At 47.4% G+C, this 25057-nt stretch overlaps 1 protein-coding gene across 1 annotated transcript in view; it reads right to left on the bottom strand.

Moving 5' to 3' along the window:
- Positions 1–25057, bottom strand: part of CNTLN (centlein) — a 1434305-nt gene that overhangs the window by 1379681 nt on the left and 29567 nt on the right. The gene's annotated exons all lie outside the window — the stretch shown is intronic.

Here is a 25057-nt window from a genome sequence, read left to right on the forward strand (position 1 = left end):
CCTGCTACCAACTCTTTTTCTTTTAGTGGCCATCTTTGAGTGCACTAAAATTGCCTGAAGTGGCACAGTACTAGTGATACCCCCATGATCGCTATTAAGAGCAACTGCCGTCTCCAGTGCAGTCGGAAAATCCGACTGGTTTGGTGAATCTAGCACAATAGGCCTGTCCAGGTTAGCTTCAGCGCTACATGGGCTGGTCAACATATTTCCGGTGATAACGCCATGTGGGTGCTCATCAGTGTTGGCAGGAGAAACTGCCAACGACAGCGGCCCCAAAGAGGAACGCTTACGGTTCAGTGGCTCTAGGGAGAGACGCCGCTCGGTAATGGCAATTTCCTTTTCGAGGACCGAGTATGCTCGAGTGATGAACTGATCGAGCGTGCCACTAACACAACCCCCCCCTCCCACCCTTCCTTGACCGAGTAGACATTGGCATGTGCGATGTTAACAACTACAGGTAAAGGAAAGTCCCGCAGGAACAATAGAGTGTCACAAAAAGGTCCATACAACGTTGTGATGGGGTACAGTACCTTGCAGTATATAAAACAGTCGGTGAAAAGTTAGGGGGGTAGCCCAGCCCGGCCTCTTATGGTCCCGGACGGCCAAAGACGGTCCCGCCCTTGTCCCGGGCTTCTCCCGGGACGCTCCCGCGACGCGGGTGCCAGATCCTAATTTATAGCACGTAGAATGTCCGGTGGGCTGGGCTTGCGGGCGAACGCGTGTCCAGGTGGAAGCAGGGACTCCTGGTACTTCGAGTCCCTGCAGCGTTCAGCCCCAGATCACCTTCCTCGCTGTGCCACCAAGACACAGGCAGCAGACCTGGCCCAAGCAACAACAGCTCAGCCCCCGCTCCTGACAGCGAAGCAGCACCCGCAAAGCGGGTGCGGCGAGATGTAACGGCGGTCAGCCTCCTCTCCTCCCAGGCGTCCTCAGGGAGCAAACGGCAACAGCAAGTAATTCCTCCACACTCCTTAGTTCGATAGCAACACCCCAAGGTTCAAGTTATGTCCTACATATAGGCCTAACCTCACAGCATCAATAATTTATACTCAAGTAAAGTATTTTATTTTAGGTTAACTTTTGCATATATTCGTTCATACGTAATTTATATTAAGTTGTAGTTCTTAAACCGTACTAGATTGCCCAAATCTACTCAGCGGGTTTAATAAGAAGTATGCTGCTGTCCTTAACTCATATCCGTGCAATCAGAGAAAGAGTAACATTTTTAGTTTTAAAAAAAATGACTGCATAAAAAGTGCAGAATATGTTTTCTTCGGTATTTGCATTATTATTATTATTATTGCAGAGCCTGCTCCTGCTACTCTTCAGCTCGACATATTTGTTTTACCAACAAGCACCCTTGTCAATGTGTTCTGTCAGACTTGCGCGAAATTAGTTGTCCTAAAGTGTAAAGCCGTAAGGCTAGCCGAGACCACTTAAGGTGTCGGTCAATACTACTCGGATTTGATGGCAAAAATATGCAGCTCTCTATGCACTTCAGCACTGCAGCTTTGCTATAGTGTTAGTCTATGGTTCCATGGACAGGCCTGGGATGATGCTGTTCTAAGAGTCCAGCATCTTAAACCTTTCCCTGTCTTTACTTGTCGGCCACCATTCCCTGTCGATTTGCTGAAGTAAGAGTTTTAAATAAGAAAGGCACTTGCTTTCTTTTCCGTGGAACAGAAAATGCTACCAGAACAAGGGTGTGTGTTCAACACTCAACTCAATATCAAGCTGCAAGAGTTATAAGCAATGTATTCTCTGTGGTGCAGCAGTACATGAAAGTGTCTTCATGTCAGTTTTCATTCAAAAGAATCTCCTCCTTTTGTGGCATACATTATTCATGGGGACAACACAAAGCGGCGTCCTTTAAAGGGAGGCGGATTAAAGGGAACTCTTTTCAGTTGTTGTTATGTGTCTGATATGAGATTCCCGCTCTGGACACTTGTGCTGCAGTGTGACAGAACCAGGGCACCCCCTCTGATCATTCCGATGCTCCGATTGATGTCTTCATGACACATCAAAACCCCTCCAGCGGTTTTATTTTCTAACGCCCTCTTTATGGCCACATCAGCATGCCGTGGTATGCTATGCATAATCCAAACTGTTATTTTTCCGTGTAATAATTGTGCAGATGTCAGCTTAGTTATTAATCAGAAAAGTGTTATTGATATTTGTAGAGAAGAAAAAGGTCAGGTGGACTCCAGCATCTAAAAATGATACTATTCACGCAATACCTCACAAATTGAACCAAGAGGCAGACCGAGAGAAGCTGGTGTAGGCAGGACAGCAGGACATACAGTGATTGTGGGCTAATATGGGTAGTCCCGTGGACTTCCAAAATCAAAACTCAAGATGCACATATTACCAATGACTGGTGCCACTCAGAGTCTGAGGTAGCACAGGCCTAAGGGCGTGCTTGACAACGTTCCCATTTCCTGTTAACCCAATAGTAAGAAATAAGGAGTTCACTCCAGGAGCCATTTGGCTAATATTTCACAAATGAAAAGATGGGGGTTGTAAGATCTTACGAGTTATAGTAGTGAGGTTGATGTCAATACCTTTAAACACTTGCAGGAACATTATAGTCTCTAGTAAAACGGAAGGATAAAGATATATCCAGATTCAACATTGGCTTCACAACTCCAGGTCCAAAACAGTGCAGTATGGGCCCTCTCATCCTCTTCGAAGTAACCCCTTCTAGATCATGACGAAGGAGGGCAAGCTACGTCCAGGAGTTAACGATTATTAAACAAGGTAAACCAGGAAGAAAGATGACCATACCAGAGAGCTAGAGAGAGGGGGTGGAGTATAACCTTAGAGGCAGAGCAAGGTGGAAACAAACTCACAAGAGCCAACAAGCGGGAAAGAGGTGCGCCTAAAGATCCTAATTAGGTGGCACAACACTCCGGCACTACAAGGCTACATAGGATATCCAAGGTGAAGAACATGTTCGAGAGGGTGCGGGGAGACGGGCTCTCGGGCACATATACTTTGGTCATGCCAACGGGTGAAATCATTCTGAGAAATGGTGGTAAAGGGGAAACGGTGGCGCAAATAATAAACAACAGTCTTGGATAGCGGAAGGCCTAGAGGTAGTACTATTGGGAAGACCCTGTGAAGAGATCAATCCGCTTCATGGTAGAAAAAGTAAACTTATATCACATATGCTGCTGGCAACTAAGCAACCACACTAGCGCTCTGGTGTTCCCACTTGCCCCCCAAAAAAAGTAATGTGGGTGGTGAAACTGTGGGGAAACTATTGAGAATGGAAACTAATGGTAACAAGCATTTGTAATGCAATAGGTCTCACATATACTAAAGTATGAGCTATTGGCATTGTAAATGACAATGCCTTTTATTTATGTGTGGATTTTTAAAACCTAAATAAAAGGCATTGTCTTTTACAATGCCAATACCTTAAACTCTTGCAAATGCAAGACCTATTACATTGCAAATGCTTGTTTTTATGCTGCCCACAGAGGGAAAAGTTGTGTTTCAAGGTTCAGAGCAGCAGACTCAGGAGCTGGGGACCGGTGTTCGAGGCTCAGTGTCGGCTCAACATTTTTTAATTTTTAGCAAAGCATTTAATCTCCTGCCCAAGATCTAGCAATTTAAATTATAACTAAATAAACAAACAGCGAGTACTTGGAGGGGCAGTGAAGCAGTTTTTAGGGAGGTGGAAGGGGGGGTGGGAGGTGGGGAGAGAAATAAAAACAAGCCACACAAAGGGCTTGGAGGGAGGGGGAAAACAATGGAGGATGCGTCCACAGATTTCTCAAATTAACATAGCATCCGTTTCGCGCGGCGTCCCTGCAGCGGGGGAGGGGAGCATATTTAAAAGTTATACCTTAACGAACGTGAAAGCGTCCATAGCACACTGCAAATACCGAAACAAAAAAACGGCCCCCATTGCTAAAGCTTGCATCCTACAACTGCTCTTTCGATTAATTAAGCAAAGAGTTCCCTCCAAGATCTAATGCAAGCTATACAGTAAGGACACAGTAAAAGGTTCAGTCCTGATGTGAGGTTACAACAGAAGAGAGGGAGGTGCTAAGAGGGACTAATAAGCCTGTTAAATCAAGAGCCAACATTTACAAAGGACAGTAACAGCAGCCAATTGAAAAGATGGGCGGAGAGTGGGTGAAGCTTGATGTCCATACCTGAATACAGCATGCCTCGCAGAGCAGCGCGTGCACTGCCCAGGCTCGACCTAAAAACTATTATGAAGCCCAGGAAGATGCCTATTTTGGATTATCGATATTGAATATTTAAAAGACTCTAAGCTGTTCCTTGTTATAGACCATGGGTCTGCTATGGGGCTAGACAATGGATAAATGACATGCTTGCATTTTCCATGATGTACATAGGAGAGAACACATCTTTGGTACATAAATCAAGAAGCTGTATCAACAAACTGATGTATCCTTCCACTGGCACCAACTCTTTTATAGAATGTAAAAAAAATTCGGATAAAACCACTGACTAAGTCCTCAGATGTGTATAATAGCTTCTGCAGCAAGGCTTCCCTTGTACTGGAACTACTTTCAAATCTCGGGGTAAATTTGTACGTTATCTGTTGATGTGCTTGTCCATTCGACCCTATGCAGTCTCAGCGTTTGAAGTTAACTTGTCGCTGAATCATTACTTCCAGTTGTCAAGTTCTGAAAAATAAAGAGCATTTCATGACCTTTGTCTATATTGTCCAAGCTCGGCTGTTCCCTCTGTTTCTTTCATTATCAAAAGCCAACTTAACTTTCAGCTTCTCACCTTCCCCAATTTCAGCTTATTTGAAGGAACCTACATTGAGATGAGCAGCTAGAGGAAATATGGAACTTTGACCAGGATAAAGGATTCAAACGACTACTAGATATACTTCGGGACTGTTTTTTTTTAGCCTGAGAAAATCACAGGTGCAGAGATGTACCAAAATCCTTGTTTCCATAGGTGGTACCTTGAAGTAATCAAACTCCTGCTGATGATGCATGGAATTGGCAATTAAAGAGATGAAACCCACTCGGTCGCCAACTCCCAAAAAGTAAAGGTGGCTCCCATTAGAACTGCTGTGTTCAGGAGGTGGACGCCTCCAGTCTTGACACAGAGGGCCTTAGGATGCCAGGCAGCAAGCACCGTCTCCTATGGAGGAGAAGGGACAGCTGCAGCCACCCAGAATACATGTTGGCCTGCCCACACAGGCAGAATAGAGCAGCCCTCTAATAGTACAGCTGCAGCTCGAGTCCCCAGCTTGTAGACTTATGCTTGCAGTGGAAGAGCAGCACACCTCCGCCCTGACACCTCTATTCGCAAGTGGGTGAGAGATGAGGCAGGACGGCAGCATTATCTTAATAGCAGGATACATGGGCCTGCACTCTGACAGCAAATGCTCACGAGTGCTAAAATCGAGCAAGAGCCAGCCGCAGGAAACCCAGGCAGAACTTAGATACCAGAGGCGGAGATATACAGTGCCCAAACTTGTGACCCTGTAACTCCACCAGTAAATACCATTTTGACAATGTCCTCATGGCATGTGTGAATTAATAGGAACACTGGTGCCTATTACACACATTGAGGAGAGAAGGCTCCAGTTAAATATGGCAGCTGACCAACACAAAAATAAAGGAGCTCAGTGTCCCAGAAGCGGGCACCGCGCTTATCGACATGAGCTCCAATTAAACTTACGGCGCAGGTAACTTTGCCCTCTGCAAAGTCGCAGCGCCGCAGAGACGCTGTGCGTGTGCACATATCCTGTCCGGCATGTGTTTGCCGTGTGTGAAGCCGCAGAGACGCCCTGCGTGTGCACATCTCCCGGGCATGTGTCTGCCTTACGCCGTGCGTGTGCACATCTTTTGTCCGGCATGTGTCTGTCTGCCTTGTGTGAAGTCGCAGTGCCACAGTGAAAGCCGAGGTGGAGCGCGCAAAAATGAGAGCGTGGTGGGAGCGCGTGAAAGCTAAAATCGCCAGAAAGGGGACGCCGTGCGCGTGCCCATTGACTGTCCAGGCAAGTGCACATGTCCTGTCCCCCTTCGCCCACCAAACCGACAACAATAGGTCTCGCCAAGGCAAGCAGCGCATGCACTCCATCGCTAGACGAGACCTAGAAATGCACCAAGGGGAAACAGAAAGTGTTTCAGAAACACCAGGGTAGCACTTAGATTAGTTCAGAATGCTCCTCTGGTCAGATGTTTCAGTCACACAACCACGAAGCCTAGACCATGAAATGGTTAGCGATTGATGTAACTGAATGATCGTTAAGGAGACTGATGCTGATCAACTGTAGGCTATTCGAGAGAATACATGCATTTGGAAGGCTAACAGTTAATAAAGGCCTGAATGTTGGTTGAAATGTTCTCTCTGGTGGTATTAAAGTTGCTTTGTGAATGGTTGCATAGTCTCCGTGATACTGATTGTTTAAGGATAAGTTTGGATGAATATATTTGTTTCTTTGGTCAGAACACAGAGGTTTTTTTTCTATTTTTTCTATTTGTTTAGCTCGTGCATTTCTAGAATTTTGCATCATTACGTGAATTCATGAAGTTTTTGGCATGAGAAGTTATTTCCCTTCATGATTCACTGTAATAAGTCCAAGAATCAGTTTGAGGATTTGAGGATTCTTTCTTTGTTTACTTCCTTTGTGCAAACTTGTGTGTGTGCCAGTTGCCTTTGAGTGTCGTGCCTCCTGCTTCATGTTCATGCTATTTTTCCATTATGCCAATTATGATATGGTGTTGGCCGATGCAGCATATTGTTTAGATTTAGTTTATCATGGTTATCCCCATTTAACTTATATTAGCCATACACCAGTTACAATTTCCATAGAAGGTTTGCTTAGTTTCACGACTGCAACAACACTTTATCTTTACGTACCATCCTTTGAGTAATATCTTTTTTAGTATCCAGGATTCCATGTCAGGACTCGGAGGCTTCGGATTCTATGGCAGGACCGGAGGCTTCTGATTATGCTTTCTCCTTTCTTTACTGCACAAACAGCAGACAATGAAAGTAAAACTACAATGATTAAAAACAAAATTTCCCATGAGGCTTTGAACCACGCCTACAATACTACAACCAATCACAGTCGTAACAAGCATATAAAGTATAGAGACACTAATCTGGCCTCCTCTTTCTTTGCTGCTCCGCAGCCCAGATAAGTGCTCTTTACTTTATATGTTTGTACTGCTGTATGGCAGGCCTCATGTTGTAGATATCGCCTCTGGCGCGCTGGATTGCTTATATTACTGACCCCGTGTATGTTGCACTGTTTATTCTCACCTGGTATGAGCTGTTTATGCCACTCTTGCGACTCTTCGATCGCCGCCGCTTTCGGCTCCTGTCCCGTTCAGCCTTCGGATCGGGTTGCTGTGACCCGTTTCGTGTTCCCGTAGTTATTTTCGGAGCGCGTGTTAGCCTGTAGGCCCCCGCTCTCTGCCTGTCTCGCTGCTTGGTGCGCGGCCGTTTGACTCGCGGTCCGCGATTTGGAGGGACTTGCCCCCCCCTCAGGGAAGGAGGCGCACGTCGGAGCCCGGCCGAGGCCCGGCGTGCGTCTTCGGGTTCTCGTGCACGCCAGTGTGCGCGCGCAGCCCGCCATTCGTGCCATCAAGACGCTCTGACCCCGGCTGAAGAGGGGATCACGCAGTTGGCCAGGAGCCGAGGGGCCGTTTTTCATAGTAAAAAGCAGCGTTTTTCACTCCTTTCACAATTGGAGCTCTTGGACATTATCCCCTAGCTTCCCAGTGACTGAGGAAGTGGGGCAATGTTTGGAGACCCTTTTTTCCAGCTGGATAAGGGTTTCTTCCCTCCATTAGTCCTAGAGTGGGACTTTATACGCCTGATTTTCTTGGTAATTCCGGCTCCTGCGCCTGGCACTTCCCCTGATCGACGCCCTTGCCTGGGCTGGCAATTGGGCTTCCCTCTGGGGATTGGAGTGGAATTTGATAAATTCCTTGTGAATATGGCAGATACAGAGACTGCGAAGAGGAGGGTACTGCGTGCGACTACCAGGGCAATGATGAATATTACGAGGAGGAGTCCATGGAGGATCTTATTGACAAAAAGCTGGACGCTAAGCTAGATAAGGCCCTTTCCTCGGCCCTGCTTCCATTAGCCAAAAAATTGGAATTGTTGGTCCCTGGTAAGCCGCTTGCTCGTCCTGGACAGGATCATTCACGTCCCCCCCCTCCCTAAGAAGGTAGCCCTTGACCCGGCCTGGCCCCATGCCCAGTCCTATGATAAACTTTGTAAATCCAAGGAGTCTTCCTCTGGGGACAAGGCCTTACCGTCCCCCCCCCCCCCCCCAAAGGATACCACTACTGACACTGATACTGATACGGACTCTTCAGATGCTGCTCCTCGCAAGCGCACCAAGAAACGTAAGCATGCCTCCCCACCTGTCACCCCTTCGCCCTTCTCCTTTGACCCATCGGATATTGTGCACCCTAGGTCCTCCGATTGGGCCCCCCCCGGCTGTAGCGGAATACCTGGAAACCCACCACCGCAAAGGTTTTGACAAAGAGGTGAGAGCCCGCCTTAAGTCCGAGTGTCCCCGTCCCGATTTGGCCCACAAGGTGGCCGTCACACCCGATATTGACACTTCCATGACTACTTTTCTTAAGAAATATAAGAAAGACCCTAAAAAAGGGATTGATCGCGCGCTCAGAGCGTGCCAAGATAAGGTCCTTGACCTTTCAGGGCCGTTAGCCAAGATACTGGAACTGGCCCTTCAAGCTCAGGAGACAGGGATGCCATTCATCCTGAAGTCCTAGCTGGTTGGGCGCAACGTGCCATTTGCATGTTGGGGAACACCAACTGCGCTTTAGCTTCTGAAAGGCGGAAGTCAGTATTGCTCCGGATTGACCCTCAATTGGTAGAGTTGGCTTCGTCAGAGCCGGGTCCTTTGGCGGAAGGACAGTTGTTTGGGGACAACTTTGTGAAAGACATTGCAAAATTTGTTAATACCTTTGCGTCCCTTGATAAATCTCAGGCCTCCTTGAAGAAGGTGTTACACCAGGTCTCTAATAGGGCCGGGCGTGGTAGAGGACGCTCGACCGGCCGCTATTCAAATACCAGTCCTCAAAGGGGCTACGCTCCTAGACGGGGCAGAGGATACACACAAGAACCGGACCAGGCCGGTTTCTACCAGTCAAGATCCCGCGGCTTCAGAGGCCGCTATAATCGAGGTGTCAACAGAGGTTACAAGAACTTCGACAATCAGTCCTCTGGTAAGTCAGGTGTGCTTAGCTCCGTTAGGGGGCAGGTTGCGTCACTTTGTGGTGAATTGGACGAGCCTCACTTCAGATGTTTGGGTCCTCCGGACCGTCCAGGGTTACCAGATAGAGATGTTGGAATGTCCCTTTCAGGCCTCTCCCCCTCTCCTTTTTTCCCTTCTAGAACAGAGTTTTATCGACTCAGAACTAGAAGAATTGTTAGCCAAGAAGGCTATTGCTGTGGGACCCTTCATCCCCGGAGGCTTCTGCAGCAACGCCTTCCTTGTACAGAAGAAAGGAGGCGGTCAACGCCTAGTTTTAAATTTGAGAGACTTCAATCCCTATGTCACGTATCGCCACTTCAAGATGGAGGGTATCCATCTTTTACGAGACCTTCTGTTGGAAAACGACTGGATGGTCCGTTTGGATCTAAAAGATGCCTATCTGACGGTCCCCATCTGCCCCTCTCATCAAAAGTTCTTGCAATTCCCTTGGAAAGGGCAGTGGTACCGCTATAGGGTGCTCCCCTTTGGTCTGTCCTCAGCCCCTTGGGTGTTCACCAAGCTTCTCAAACCGGTGATCTCTCGCCTCCGAGAGATGGGAGTGCGTCTCATTGTCTACCTAGACGACATGCTTATTCTAGCCCAAGATCGGTCCCTTCTTCTCACACACCTAGAGTGGACGACTTCTCTGCTGCAGAATCTGGGGTTCGTTATCAATGGCAAGAAGTCGGACATGATACCGAACCAGCAGATGGAATTCCTAGGTTTCCTGATAAGACTCCGTAGCAGCTCAGCTCCTCCTTCCTCTTCACAAGATCAGGTCCATCAAGAGGGAAATAACATCCACTTTATCCAAGGAGGTGATTTCCTTGCGTGTTCTGGCGAGGATTGTGGGCCTTCTGGCTTCATCGATTCAGGCCATTTTCCCAGGCCCCTTGCATTACAGAGCCCTGCAGAGACTGAAAATCTTTTATTTACAGAGTAAGTTTCATTACGACCATCTCATTCCTCTTTCCCTCGAAGCCCGAGAGGAACTTCAGTGGTGGCTGGAGCACATGTCAGCCTGGAATGGCCGAGCCATCATCGGCACAGCCCCGGATGTGGTAGTCGAGTCAGACGCCAGTCAGTGGGGCTGGGGCGCTCGCTGTAGAGAATTTACCACAGGAGGACGGTGGTCAGCAGACAAACTCACACTACACATAAATTGTCTAGAGTTGTTGGCAGGGTCCTTTGCCATCAGGTCTGTCTCACCACTGAAGAGCAATTGTTGTATCCTCCTTCGAATGGACAATGTCTCAGCGGTGAGATACATCCATCGATTAGGGGGGACGAAGTCTTGAATGCTAGTACACATTGCGAAGGAATATTGGCACTTTTGCCTGCATCGCAAGATCTCTGTAGTGGGAGAATACCTTACGGGGAAATTCAATCAGGTGGCGGATTGGAATTCCCGGTTTCTTCGAGACTTCAGCGATTGGAGACTCCATCCATCGCTGTTTGGTCAGATCATGACTATGCGAGGCCCCTGCCAGATAGATCTGTTTGCCTCTCGCCTCACTGCCCATCTTCCCCTGTTTTACAGTTGGAGACCGGATCCGATGGCGTTGGGAACGGACGCGTTCCTACACCATTGGGGGCAACGGAGGAATTATGCCTTTCCCAGTTTGCTCTGATCCCGAGAGTGGCGGCATTTGTGCGCCGGCAGAGGACGACAATAGTGTTGGTGACTCCGTTTTGGTCGACTCAGTCGTGGTTTCCCACACTGTTGGAGTTATCTGTGGACCTTCCATTCCGGCTCCCAGTTTTCCCGACGCTTCTGCAGGATCCAGTGGGAGCTTGCCACCCCTTAATCCTGCAGAATCAGTTGACTTTGATGGTGTGGACGCTCTCCGGAGACATGAATGCCTTGCAGGCGTTTCACAAGAGGCTTCCAGCTTTATGCAACAAGCTTGGGCTCCTTCCACCCGGAAACGATACTCTGCATCTTGGAAGAAGTGGGTGGGTTGGTACCTTCCAAAACAGGTGGATCCCGTGGGATCAAATGTAACTGATGTTCTGAATTTTCTCTCTGAATGTGCGGCTTCAGGCCTGGCTTACAGGTCGGTTAATAATTTCAGATCTGCTATTTCTGCTGGACATGATCACATCGATGGTAAGCCTGTGGGGATGCATCCCTTGGTTTGTAAGTTACTTAAAGGAGTGCGTGTGGCCAACCCTCCTAGATCCAGGTACTCAACGCTGTGGGATGTTACAAAAGTTCTTAATCTGTTGGAAACTTGGCCAGATAATGGTGATCTGTCCCTAAAACAGCTTTCTGCCAAGCTTACTATGCTATTGTGTCTCATTTCATGTCGCAGGGTTTCAGATGTTAGAGCTTTAGATTTGGCTGGTAGGATGTTTTCTCCGCAGGGTGTCTCCTTTGTCATTACACGGCGAACTAAGACCATGTCACGATCAGTGGAGTACCCTGCCTTCCGGCATAATAACAAGTTATGTGTGTTGCAGTGTCTAAAATGTTATGAGGAACGTACTTTTGCACACAGGACTGACCCTTTAGGCCAGTTGCTAATCTCTGTTCAGAAACCCTTCAAACCAGTCGCTGCGGCTAATTTAGCCAGATGGGTTCGTTGGATTATGTCAGAGGCTGGCATCGATATTTCTGTTTATGATGCTCATTCAGCTAGAGGTGCGATGGCCTCTAAGGCCTATTTGTTAGGTTCCCGCTTGGAGGACATCCTCAAAGCGGCTGATTGGTCTTCTGACTCTATGTTCAAAGTGTTCTATTATAAACCTATTCCTCATGTTTCTGATGCTGTGCTTGGTGAGCTTTGAACCAGCATAATCAGAAGCCTCCGGTTCTGCCATAGAATATAACATTTTCTAGCTATTGCGACAAGAATTTTAGATTCTATTAAGGACACGGAGGCGAGGATTATCCCACCCGTTGGGACAGTTGTTACAACTGTAAGTTGTTTAAAGTATGTTGTTTAACAACTTTATTCCCACCCAGTGAGAAATGTAGTGGTGGGCTCCTTTTTTTTCAAACTTCTTTTTCTGTTTCAGGAAACGATTCCAACAAGATTTGAATACCTCCTTGGGATGGAGCTTCTTTACCTTCCTGGATGAAGATGATTCCTTCATGGTTATGGATTATTCTCCGTTGAGAATTCCTACAGGAACTATTTTTCTCTCCGCTGAGAGTTCAGGACTTGGTTATTTTAAAGAGACTGTTCGCACAAAGAAAGAGGAGGCCAGATTAGTGTCTCTATACTTTATATGCTTGTTACGACTGTGATTGGTTGTAGTATTGGAGGCGTGGTTCAAAGCCTCATGGGAAATGTTGTTTTTTATCATTGTAGTTTTACTTTCATTGGCTGCTGTTTGTGCAGTAAAGAAATGAGAAAGCATAATCCTCGCCTCCGTGTCCTTAATAGAATCTAAAATTCTTGTCGCGATAGCTAGAAAATTTTGTATTATGCCATTCTTTCTTTACTTTATTTTCACAGCAGTCATTTTAACCATAACAAAAAAAACATACCCCAGAAGACCAGGGAAATTGGAGAAAATAAACAAGGGGCAAACATATCCCCGAACACAATGCCCAATCATAATGCAGGGTCCATCAAATAGTCCCTCTTCAGTATCTTGCCCCCCTTTCTTTGCTGCTCGCAGCCACAGATGAGTGTTTTTCTCTTTTCTACGATATATATTGCTCATTAAGTTTATTAATTGTTGTGCCATAGTCGCAGGACCGCATATCAGTCCTACGGAACTTCAGTGTTCTTAACTGTTAATAATGAAGTTAGTTTTTTATGCCCGGTAAGATATTTAAGTGCGCCGTAATCGCGGGACCATGTATTGGTCCTTCGTGACTTTAGTGTTGCTGGTTTGGCAAAGTTGAGGAAATAAGCTTGTTTTCGCCTACCTTGTGTTCTAGCGGTCGCAGGTCCACTTACTGACCCTACTCGGCTGTGGTGTCTGAATTCCCTGCGCGGAGTGCGGTGCATACCTCCAACCTCAGAGTGGCGCTGTGTGTGGGCGCGCACTCTATGGTAACGGCGCGCGGAATTTGGATTCTCTGTTAGAATCCAATTCTGTCCGCCGCATACAGGAGCCTCTGTACCCCTGGAGCGAGACGTCCTCGTGAGAGGGTCGTTACAGGCTGTGAAGCCTGCTTTTGAAACGCCCTTTGTATTCCATCAGGATAGGTGTGTGTGTTTTGTGTGACGCCCGTCGTGGGTGTATTTTGGAAAAATCTAGCACTTCAGGCTCTAAGGTTGGCCTGCAGGGATACACTCCCAAGGGGTCTTTTGGACCAGTTGGGCCATATTTTTGTCAGGAACTGATATAATTAGCAGGGTTGTGTCCCATGAGCATTGACCCCATTGCAGATTATAGCTGTGCCCTTTCTTCAATTAACTGCTGGTCCCCATCGCACATAAAGCAGCCCACCAGGACTGTGGGAGGTAGCCAGCTGTTCCACCGTCCTTATACAAGTACAGTTGTCAGCGTCACAGGGCCTTTTTTGTTGTCCAGTGTTGGTGGTTTTAGCGTAGCATGTCGGACTAAGCAGACATGCATTGGGACGGGGATCCTTGGCCCAGCTTCCTTGGGCCGATGATTTTTATGACGCAGTCGATGCGTCGATTTCAAGAGCAGTAGAAGAGGTGATGGCTTCCATGGAAGAACGATGGCACAACAAATTGGGCGTGAATGTGCTAGGTGAGTCCCGCCTGTTTTTAATGCCCCTGGTAATGCACAAGGTGTGCAAGGGGAGGATCCAGTTCCGCAAAGCGTCCCAAGGTGGACGGAGTGGACCAGGACCCTTTTCAGTGCTTCCGGGAAGAGTTCCTAGCCCAGAATCAGACTTGGACAGGTTCTTCTGACCCCACCCCTCCCCCATTCTGCCTTCCCCCATGAGTCCGTCACAAGGTGCTGGGGATGACACCCAAGGGGATACAGATGAGGAGCCCAGACCATCCAGACCATGGCATCCGGCGGCAACCCCTTTGCCTACTGACCCTCAAGGGATGGGGGCAACTCGGATATGTTGGATCCCGAATTAATTGTTCACCCCCAGTCATCCAAATGGGTGCCCTACGCAAAGGTGGCGGGCTACTTAGCCTGTCGAATTCAGACTCCCATGTGGAAAGAGGCTCGTAGCCGCCTCCGGTCGGAGTGTCCGCAGCCTTCCCTTTTGCGCAGACCCCTGAATTGGACCCCAGAATGGCCACCGTTTAGGCCAAGTTCATTAAGGACCCCAAGAAGGGTATTGATAGGTCCTGGAGGGCGTGCCAGGACAAGCTTTTGGACGCCCTGGGCCCGCTCACCATGATCCTGGACATGGCAGAAGATGCCAAGGTCTCAGGGGCCCTCATAGCACCAGAAGCCCTTACTGGTTCGGCGCAATGAGTAGTGGTGTTCATTGGGAATGCGAATTGCGCCATCTCAACGGAGTGCCGGAGGTCCTGCCTTATCAAGGTGGACCTGAAGTTGGGGGATCTAGCCGACTACGAAGCGGGAGCAGTCGCCCAGGGAGGTTTGTTTGGCAAGCCTTTTATTAAGGAACTCTGCAAGTTCGTGAACACGTTTACGTCTTTAGATAAGGCCCAGCCTATCAAAAAGGTTTTCTCTTCCCAGGTTTTCCGTGGGGCCGGTCAAGGCAGGGGCCGCGCGACCAGCCAGGCACTCCAAAACTCCAGGGGGCAAGGCTCCAGGCAAGGGGAATACCAAGATCAAGCCAGCTACAGTAACTTCTATCCCTTCCGTGGACGAAGATCCAGAGGTCAAGACTTCAGAGGTGGCGACAACATCTCAAATACCGGTAAGTGTTTCCACTGCGTCTCTGGTGCGAGTGGGCGGGTTTGTTCGTGTGTGGGAGACAATTGCATGGGATGCTTGAGTGTTGCAGACGGTCCAGGGGTTTGAAATAGAATTCTGCAGCAACCCCAGTCAGGGAATCAGACTCAGGCATATGCAGTTCTTGCATAAAGAGGCAGATCTGATCGATGGGGAGGCCTCCACCCTTGTCGACAAAGTGGCGGTTTGCCTCACCTCGTTACATCCACAAGGTTTTATAAGCAACATGTTCTTAGTGGACAAGACAGATGGGGGGCAGCATCCTGTGCCAAATCTGCGTGTATTCAACTAATGGTTGGTTTACCGCCATTTCAAAATGGAGGGACTTCACCTCTTAAGGGTCGTTTTGCGCCCGGCGGATTGGATGGTCCATTTCGATTTAAAAGATTCATACTTTGCAATCCCTATTTTTCCACCGCACAGGAAATTCCTCCAATTTCTGTTGCGTCAACTAGCTCCGCTCCTTGGTGCTTCACGAAGGTGCTGAGACCAGTCATGGAGCAACTCCGAGCTCGGGAGACTCGCATCATTGTATACCTCGACGACATGCTTCTGTTGGCTCAGGACCCCCAATTGTTGCAGGATCAGTTGCAACATTTGCTAAAGGGACTTCCTTACTCCCATCTAGCTCACCTGTCCGAGGAAGCACTCGAGGAAACTCGGTGCAATTTTTGGCTCTACCCCAGACCTGGTTATCGAGTCAGATGCCAGCAGGTCAAGCTGGGGCGACAGGTGTGGGGATTTTTCCACAGGAGGGTCTTGGTCTCTGCAGGAGCAGTCTCTGCACATCAATTGTCTGGAGCTGTTAGTGGGGTCCTTCACTGTCCGGTGCTGGACCAGAGACCGGGTTCAGTCATGTGTGGTTCTGAAAATGGACAATGTCTCGGCGGTCCGATATATAAATCACATTGGTGGTACTCGATAGAAGGTTCTTTCGGATCTGGTGATGAACCTGTGGCAGTTTTGTCTCCTCCATCAGATTTCGGTGATGGTGGAGTATCCTCCTGGTAGGCAGAATCAGGTTACGGATTGGCACTCACGCCACTTCCGAGATTCCAGTCTTTGGAACTTGCATCCAGAGGTTTTTACAATGGTGCAGAACCTTTAGGGTCCTTTTTCAGTCAATCTTTTCGCCCTCATGACTGGACCATCAGGTGACTCGATTCTTCACCTGGAGACCAGATCCGTTGGCAGTGGCCACGGATGCTTTCCTGCAGGATTTGGCGTAGGAGCAGGCTTCTGCATTCCCCCCTTTTGCGATGATCACACAGGCGCCTGCTCAAATCAGACTGCAGCGGGCGAAGGTGGTTCTCATCACCCCGAATGGGAGATCGCAAGTTTGGTTTCCCGTTCTACTGGAACTGTCTTGTGATTTTCCAATCTGTCTCCCCCACTTTACAGAGTTGCTTCTCAGCCCGGATCAGGTTCCACATCAGATGGTGCTGAGCAGGACCCTGCGTCTCATGGCATGGAGGATAACAGGAGTAGATGTTCGATACCAGGCCTTTCGGCATACGCGGAGGACCTCTTGTCCATGGCCTGGCCCGAAAGCACAATGAAGAGATGCCGATCAGCTTGGAGGCGATGGGATCGTTGGTGTGTGCGACGGGATTGCGATCCCGTGGGCATGGATGTAGTACAGATATTGGAGAGTCTGGCTCAGCAGGGCTTAGCCTACCATTCGGTTAATACCTTTCGGTCTGTCATCTCGGCAGTGCATGTTCTGGTTCAAGGGGCACCTGTCGGTGAGCACACCTTCGTCTGCCATCTTCTGAGGGGGCTCAGATTGTCTCTTCCTCCGGAGCCGCGGCACTCAGAGTTATGGGATGTCAATAGAGTTCTCAATTTGTTTTTGTCTTGGCAATCCAATGAGTTCTTGTCAAGGAAGGAGCTGTCTGCTAAGCTGGCAATGCTCCTGTGCCTTGTCTCATGTAGACAAGTAGGGGATGTACATCACCAGCAGAGTTTTTTATCCTTCAGGAGTGTCTTTTAGCATTCGTCGAAGGAGCAATTGTCACACTAGAATGATAGAATACCCAGAGTTTACAGATTCTCCTAAACTGTGTGTGGTACGCTGCCTAAAGGCATATGAGGAGGTGTCTTTGGAGTTTAGGCCTCCAGGGGAGACACCGCTTTTGATGGCCCTCCGCAAACCACATAAGGCATTGCACGTTGGGTGCCATGGGTCATGCAAGAAGCAGGTATTAACCTGCGGCAGTTGAGGGCTCATTCGACGAGGGGGGCGATGTCTCCAAAGCTTTTACACTTGGAGCAAGATTAGAGGACATAATGAATGCAGCGGATTGTTCCTCAGACTCAACCTTTAAAAGGTTCTATTTTAAGCCTACTATTGCTATGGCACATTTGGTGGTAAGTAAGCTTTAAACTAGCATAATCCAAAGCCTCCGGTCCTGACATAGAATGAAAGATTTCCTAGCTATGGGAACGGAAAGTTTCAATTCTATTAAGGACTCTGAGGCGAGGATTATCCCACCCACAGAGAGCTTCCAGAATGCCCGCCCGTTGGGAGTAAGTACAGTGTTTTCTCCTGTTTTCATTGCAATTGTTGACTTAATTTGCACGTAGTTTGAAATGAAATTGTATCCCAGTATGAGACAGTTTTGGTCTTGTGAATTCTTGTCATTCAATTGGCCAGAGTTTTTCCCTGTTAAAAGATGTCTTGTGGAATTGTACGCAATTTCGTTGATGTTGGGTTCTAGTTCTGATTTTTGGTTTTGATTCCAGGAGCAGATTCTGGAAAACAAGACGCATAGAAGAAGACTGATGGAGCGACTCGCGCAACAAAAGAGGAGGGGCAAGATACTGAAGAGGGACTATACGATGGACCCTGCATTATGATTGGAGATTGTATTCAGGGATATGTTTGTCCCTTGTTTGTTTTCTCCAATTTTCCTGGTCTTCTGGGAAAAGTGTTTTTTTGTTATGGTTAAAATGGCGGCTGTGAAAATAAAGTAAAGAAAGAATAGCATAATCCTCTCCTCGGAGTCCTTAATAGAATTGAAACTTTCCGGTATGATAGCTAGGAAATTTTTCATTATACTTGTTGGAAGAACGTTTAGGATAACGAATATGGTGATACTGTATTTAAAAACTATTTTCAATGGCTCTTTTGTTGTTGTCTATTGATGTATTCTTCCATTTGTAGTGACTGTTATCTGCTATCACACAACACAAGTAAACATGTAGAGGACTGTCTTATATACAATTGACACTTCCGACCAATACATCGACGCTAATTCTGCATCCATGTGCAACATTTAAAGAGACAACTTTTTTTGAGAAATGGCGTAATGGACACTTATCCACACTTAGCGGAAATCGACATAAATGTGTAACCAATACCAATTTCACCAGTTATTTTAATCTGGACAAGTGTATGTATTGGCTTTAGTTGCTATCCTCTTTTTAATAGTTGAAAAACAAATGACGGGGCGTGGCCAAGATGGTGGCAGAGTAACAGCTCGATGCTGGAGCTACGCCAAATTAGCAGAGAATCCATCCTTTCAGGTCGGCAATTTCCCCTCTGAAGCTTTGAAAAACCTGTCCGACCGCCAAAGGGGTCTGCAGAAACCCGACCCCGGGGAAAAGAAGTTATCGCGTACATCGCTGAGGTCCAGCGTAGCGAGGTCAGACGGCACCCGAGACGAAGAGCGAAGGTGGCCGGGAGAAGCAGCGCGTGAAATCACGTAAGTGTATCTCACGGCCCCGGGAGCAGCGTAGCGGGTGTGCAGTGGCGCCCTACACCGGAAAGTGTTGGCGATTCCTCGGGAGATGAAGACCCGGTCCCAACCGCCCGGAGGGGTTGTAACCTAGCCCGAAGTCCCCAGGGAGGGAACTCCATAGAAGAAGGCCGAAAGCAGGATCAGCGGCGGACAGCGAGTGCAGCGGAGTGCAGCTCTGGACCCTGAAAGGGCCTGAATGGAGACGTCGCATCCGCCTGAGGGGCTGTAGAACCCACGAGGCAAAGGTATATCCGCAGCAGTAGGCATCTACTTAAGATGGCGGCCAGCAGTCCCTTCCCTGCCGGCCGTGGATTGATTCTGTAGCGCAGGCCCCCATCACGAAGTAATCAGCCCCAAGTGTGAAGTGTGGGGCAGGGAAGAGAACTCAAGGCCTCGGCGCTTGCGGCTAGAACCTCCCTGTAGTGCGGCAGAGAGTGGACAGTGTCGGGGACCCCATGGGCAGGGGCAACAATGGCTGAGTGGCAGAGTCCAGACACCATAGCCCCTTCAAAAGTCGGATCTAACATATAGGTAAGGCAGGTCCACCCAAAGCAAACACAGTTTACAGCCAAGTCGAACACGGGGTGGTGAAACAAGAGTCAGAGTAGAGCTGACTGGGGGAAAGTTGACTGGGCCACAGACTGAGGACGCCGAGGGCCTATACTCCCCTTGCATTGGGCTGAACGCTGGCCATTGGAGTGGTCTCAGAACCCTGTACATCCCCCAAGATGGCTTTGGGCGAACAAAAACAGATGGCACCATCAAAGACATGCTGGGAAAGCCAGGGGCCAAAAAAGCTGAGACACCTGCGGACTGTCCCTCTGGAACCATAAGCGAGGTAGCCCCCAGCACAGAGACAGACAATACAGAGGAACCGGTTACGCACCAAGTTTATGGAACAACTGTTTGCCACATTTAGAAATGACTTCAAAACCCTGTGACAAGAGGTGACTACAGATATCAGATCTCTCACATACCACCTGACAGAAATAGGGGACAGGTTGAATGCCCTTGAACGAACAGGAGATGGCAGAGAAGAAGAACTGCATGAACATGCCAGAGAGCTCCTGGAGTTAAAAGAGAAAAACGAGGAGCTATGCTACTGCCTAGAAGATTTGAAGAACAGATCGCGGCGCTCCTACATACGAATTAAGGTCTTGCCACTTTAGGCGGGCTGTGGGAACTTGGAAGGGCTAGTGGTACGGCTCTTTAAGCATGTATCCCCCGAATTAAGGGATAAGGATATCCTTCTGGACCGCACTCATAGGGCGTGACGCCCAGCATCGGGTCCAGGCCGACCTCAGGACATTTCGCCATTCCTATGCACAAAAGGAGAAGATCATGGCGGCAACAAGATATACTGCAATAATATCGTCTGAGGGTATGCAGTTGGGCATAATCCAGGATCTTTCCGAGGTCACCCTCTAAAGATGCAGAGCTCTGCGGCCAGCAACTACCCTTTTGAGGAAGAAGGGAGTCCGTTACAGATGGGGGCATCCTTTCAGGATGATCTTCGTCTGGCAGCAAGAAACTTATGTAGTGCATACACTAGAGGAGGCGAGATCGGTCTTGGGTCTGGAGGCGGAACAAGAAGAGGATCTTGAGCAATCGCAAAAGTCACAGAAGGGGCGAGCTAGGAGCAGATCGAGATGTAGATGCCGAACAGTGAAAGAACTCACAATGAAACCGTTGGAAGCTGAAAGCACTAAAGAAAGGGAATCACCTCTTCAGCAACTTCAGCACCGTGAAGCCGAGACTGAGGACGAGGTGTCACAGAACCAAGGAAGTCTAATTTCAGGACCCCTCAAGTTGCTGAGTTGATTGAGAGACTGAGTACAACGGTGGAGCTGGCCTCGCCTGGCGGAGGCCCCTTCTTCCCCTTCCACATCAGTCTGAAACATGGAGAAGGCTAGACCACAGGCTCATAGACCCACCGTCATTGGTGGCATTCTCTTATCATTCTGTGTATTTAGTTTGTTGATTGCTATGTTCGTTGTTATATCTAATTTTGAAATCTTTCACTCTCTCTTTATCTTATCTATAGGGGGAACCAGTAATTAAACTAGACAGTAAAAAGCCTCAATGGGTCAATGTGGGCCCTTATGTGGCTGTGGAGGAGAAAGGGTTGGAGCACCTACCAGCAGGAGCCGTATCTTTGCAGATATATGTGGTAACTGCACTATTTGGCACTCTAATGGAAGGGCAGGGACACATACTATACCCAAAGCTTAGTGTTCTAGTCACCGGTGTGGGTGGGAGGAATGGTAACCCCCCTCTGCCCTTATGGATCCTTCAGGGGTTTGTACACTACAACAAATCCCAAGGAGAAAGTCCCCTCTTGGTGGCTTAACAACCCAACTTCTTTATCTATACCCGGCGCTGCAGGCTGCCTACAGGGGGCTACGGTCTTGGTTGCACTAATTGCACCACAAGCAGCACATTAACATACACCAAGGCGATGCCCGACCACTCTATTAAGATACCGAGCCTCAATGTTAGAGGCCTTAATGCACCTATGAAAAGAATAGCCCTACTCACCTTTCTAAAAGAGTTTAGATGTGATGTATGCCTCCTACAAGAAACACACTCAGTACGCACAGATTGGCGGCAGCTCATATCACAGTGGTTTGACCGACAATACTTCGCATCCACACATGGGAAACAGGTGGGGATGGCAATCCTGCTTGCAACTCACTTCTCCTGGAGGGTCCTTTCTGTACAAGCTGAAATCCCAGGCAGATTACTGTCCCTGCGGAGAGAGGTTGGGAGCCGCACCTACACTTTGGTCTCTCTATACGCCCCAAATGATGCCCAAGAAAATTTTATTAGACAGGCCCTCGGGGAGGTTTTAACACCCCCAGATGAGGATTTATTGAGAGGAGGGGATTACACTATAGTGCAAGACTCCCAGTTGGTTATATCTACCTTTAGGTCTGGCAGAACGGGCGCTTTTGGACACTACAAGGAATTGGCTGGCGGAAGTTGGACTGGTGGATGTGTAGCGCCAACTCAACCCAGTGGCAAGAGAATACACTTTCTTTTTCACACGAGACCTGCGTGTGCCTAGATTTCTTTCTAACTTCTACAAGCATAACCCTCACTACGGTAGCAGTGACAATAGGGGCAGAAGCACTGTCAGATCATTCACCCATTACACTACTAAGTTGCCTGGAAGTTGCCCCCCCCCCCCCAGAGGAGGTGGCGACTGAATAATAGGAAACTCATACACGAGCAGAACGTAGAACAGATCCGGAAATCCATCCAGGACTTTCTGGACACAAATGATGACGGCTCAACCCCAGTCACACTGCTCTGAGACACACTTAAGGCTGTCCTCAGAGGTCAATTCTTGGCTATCTCTGCCTCCGTTAACAAAGAAATTAGGGCTAAACAGGAGGCCTTAGAGGGCAAGGTGAAAGAATTGGAAGAAGTCCATCAGCGTACCGGAGCGGTCCGAACGAGACGTCAACTCACCATGGTGATGAAGCAATTACAAGCATTAGACATAGACTGAGCAGAGTATGCTTTGGTGCACACAAAACAGATGTACTACGAGGGAGGGGCAGACTATTAGCACAAACTGCGATCGCAGGAGGCACAACGCTGAGTTGTGGAGATTGAGAATTCGGAGGGTGAGCAGATGACCTCATAGCGGGCGAATTTGAACACTTTTACTCCACGCTCTACACAGCGGAACCGCTGGACGGAAGGGCAGCGAGGGACTATGTAGCCCTGGCCCCGGTGACACTATATAATTTAATTTGTGCAAAATCAAGTTTAGTCACATTCTGCCTTAAATTAGATTGGTCAAATAACACTAACCCACTCCATCTCTCCCCAAATTTTTGACGATATTAATTTTGGCAACATCAAATGAAAATTAATCTTGAATATATATTTATTTAGAATATTCAAATGTGCCATCTAACATGTTGCAGACTTTTTTCTCTTAAAGGCAGAGTCAAAGCTAAAGATGAACCTGCAGAAATAAAACCTCGTCAAGTTATTGGCCTGTGACTTCTGACCAATGTTATACTGGGGTATTGACACTGGCAGTGTTTTACATTACATCATAGTCGTAGTGTACATAAAAACAACTAACTGTTATCCCATGGACAGGCGCTGGGAGAGAAAATGCAAACCTTCAATTGAGCATCAGGCCCTTATGCACAGGCCTTAATACATGACAGAGAGCAACGAGGAACCTAGAGACCCACAGAGAGAATAATGAGTAGGCAATCCTGTTTTAGGTTCAAACCTTCACTAACTGATAAAACACCACCAAAGGGGAACCAGCCCACATCGGTGCATACATATAAACACTGGCACAACAACAAACTAAAATATCATTCAAAAAAGAAAAGCGAGATCAAATGTGCCCTTTTTATTTCTTTCTGGCCAACACAATGTAATTTTGTTTTTACAAGGTAGCAGCAAGAAAGACAGTTCTACGATTTTTCTGCTTGAGTTTTTTTGTTTAGGGATGCCACTAAAATACTGCTTATTCTTCCTTTTGTTTCCTCTTTTTTGTGTGCTTAAATTAAAGTTGCAGAGCTTAGAAGCATGTTTTAGGTTTGATCTGATTATTTTATATAATGTAAGACTCTTGGAATATTAACATATTATTTGTTCTTTTTGCAGGGTTTAATTCTTTCACCGATTTGTGAAATGGCTGGCTCATAAGAATCTTGGCCAATGTATTATCAGATTTTCCTACATACACAGAAAGGGTAAAGCCTTCGGATTCATCAGTCTCCTTTCCTAACAAGTCGGTATTGATAGCAATGTAACTGCCAAACATAACTGGCTTTAAATATTCATTGAAAGGTGTAGTGACAGGTGGTACCTGTGAACAGAGTGTAGTAACCATGCTTATAGGATAGCGGTGAAAACATGACAAGACTTAACACATACTAACAAAATTCATAGATGCAAAGGGGTCTCGCTGTTATGTCTGATGACTTCATCTAATCCTGGCTTTTTACTCAACTGTGCTTTACTGCTGGGACGTTTTAGCTCATAGTTACAACGTTACCAACAAAATGTCACATCCCAGAATACAATGCCATGTCTGTTAAAAGGTCACAACTGACATAAAGTGACACATTTGCCACGGGAGACTTGAAAGCTATGAATGTCCATGTAACAGCAACACTACCTTAATGTAGTCAGGCAAAGAGTGCAGAAAAGCAGGGGTGAGCATACTTAAAACATCAAGTTTCAGGTGTCTTAGAATGCAGGGCTACATAATAATCTGGTGTCATTCAAAATGGTAAAGGTTTCACAAGGTACTATGTTGTTGGCCGGGTTGACCACCCTTACAATGCAGGCCTCAACTAATCTACTCTCCCACTCCCTATGGAGAGTCAGATTTTACCAGGGCAAGCTATATTTAGGCCTGCTTGCCACTGTTCACTCACAAAGTGAAGAAGCATTAAAGATGCCTTTAAATCTTTTCTTTTTCAGACTGTAAAGTTTGAAGATTTTGTAAAAATGAACTGTCTGACAAAGGTGCTGTACAAAAAGTGAGAAACGGAAGGCTGTAGGATGTCATGTTTTATTCGCTAAAAAGTGAACTGTACAAACATTTCAAAATCCATTTCAGTAGTTATGAACGCTTTTGTTTTGTAATTCTGTATGATGAAATAAAATATTTTAATAGGATGAAAACAAATCAAAACACTTTACTTGGTGATGTGCAATTGATAAATATGTTTCCTGAAACCCAATTTTCAAAGACTGTTTATACACGATATTGTTTTATATGTAAACTGCATGTTAGTGGGAATGTTTCTGGCAATTTTAATGGAAAATGTGCCACCTGTAAATGACAGTACACTACCACCTCACTTTTTTGTAATATATTTATTAAAAGTTAAAAAATCGATTTATTAAAACCAGCATCGCCGATTCCTGTGAATCAGAGCAAAAGGACTGTAATGACTCCAAAGTGATAGGTGCTTAGAAGCGTGGATCCCAATGTTACATTGACTGTGCTGCCCTGTTCCCGGCCATCAGGTGTGAGACGGACGAACTGCCTAGGTGCATGAAGGGGAATACAACCCCACCCCAGAACAGCAGAGAGGGAGGAAGCAGTACTGACTGCCCTGGGGCTACAAAGGATCCGGAATGGTCAACCATAAGAGCTCACAGGATATGCCTTAGCGTCACACAGAAATGGGGGAAAAAAGAATAAAACAACTGCACAGTTTTGTATAGCAGCATGACTCCCACCACGGCCACATTCTCGGAA

This window comes from Lissotriton helveticus, chromosome 2_1, assembly GCF_964261635.1.
Source record: "Lissotriton helveticus chromosome 2_1, aLisHel1.1, whole genome shotgun sequence".
Classification (NCBI taxonomy): domain Eukaryota; kingdom Metazoa; phylum Chordata; class Amphibia; order Caudata; family Salamandridae; genus Lissotriton; species Lissotriton helveticus.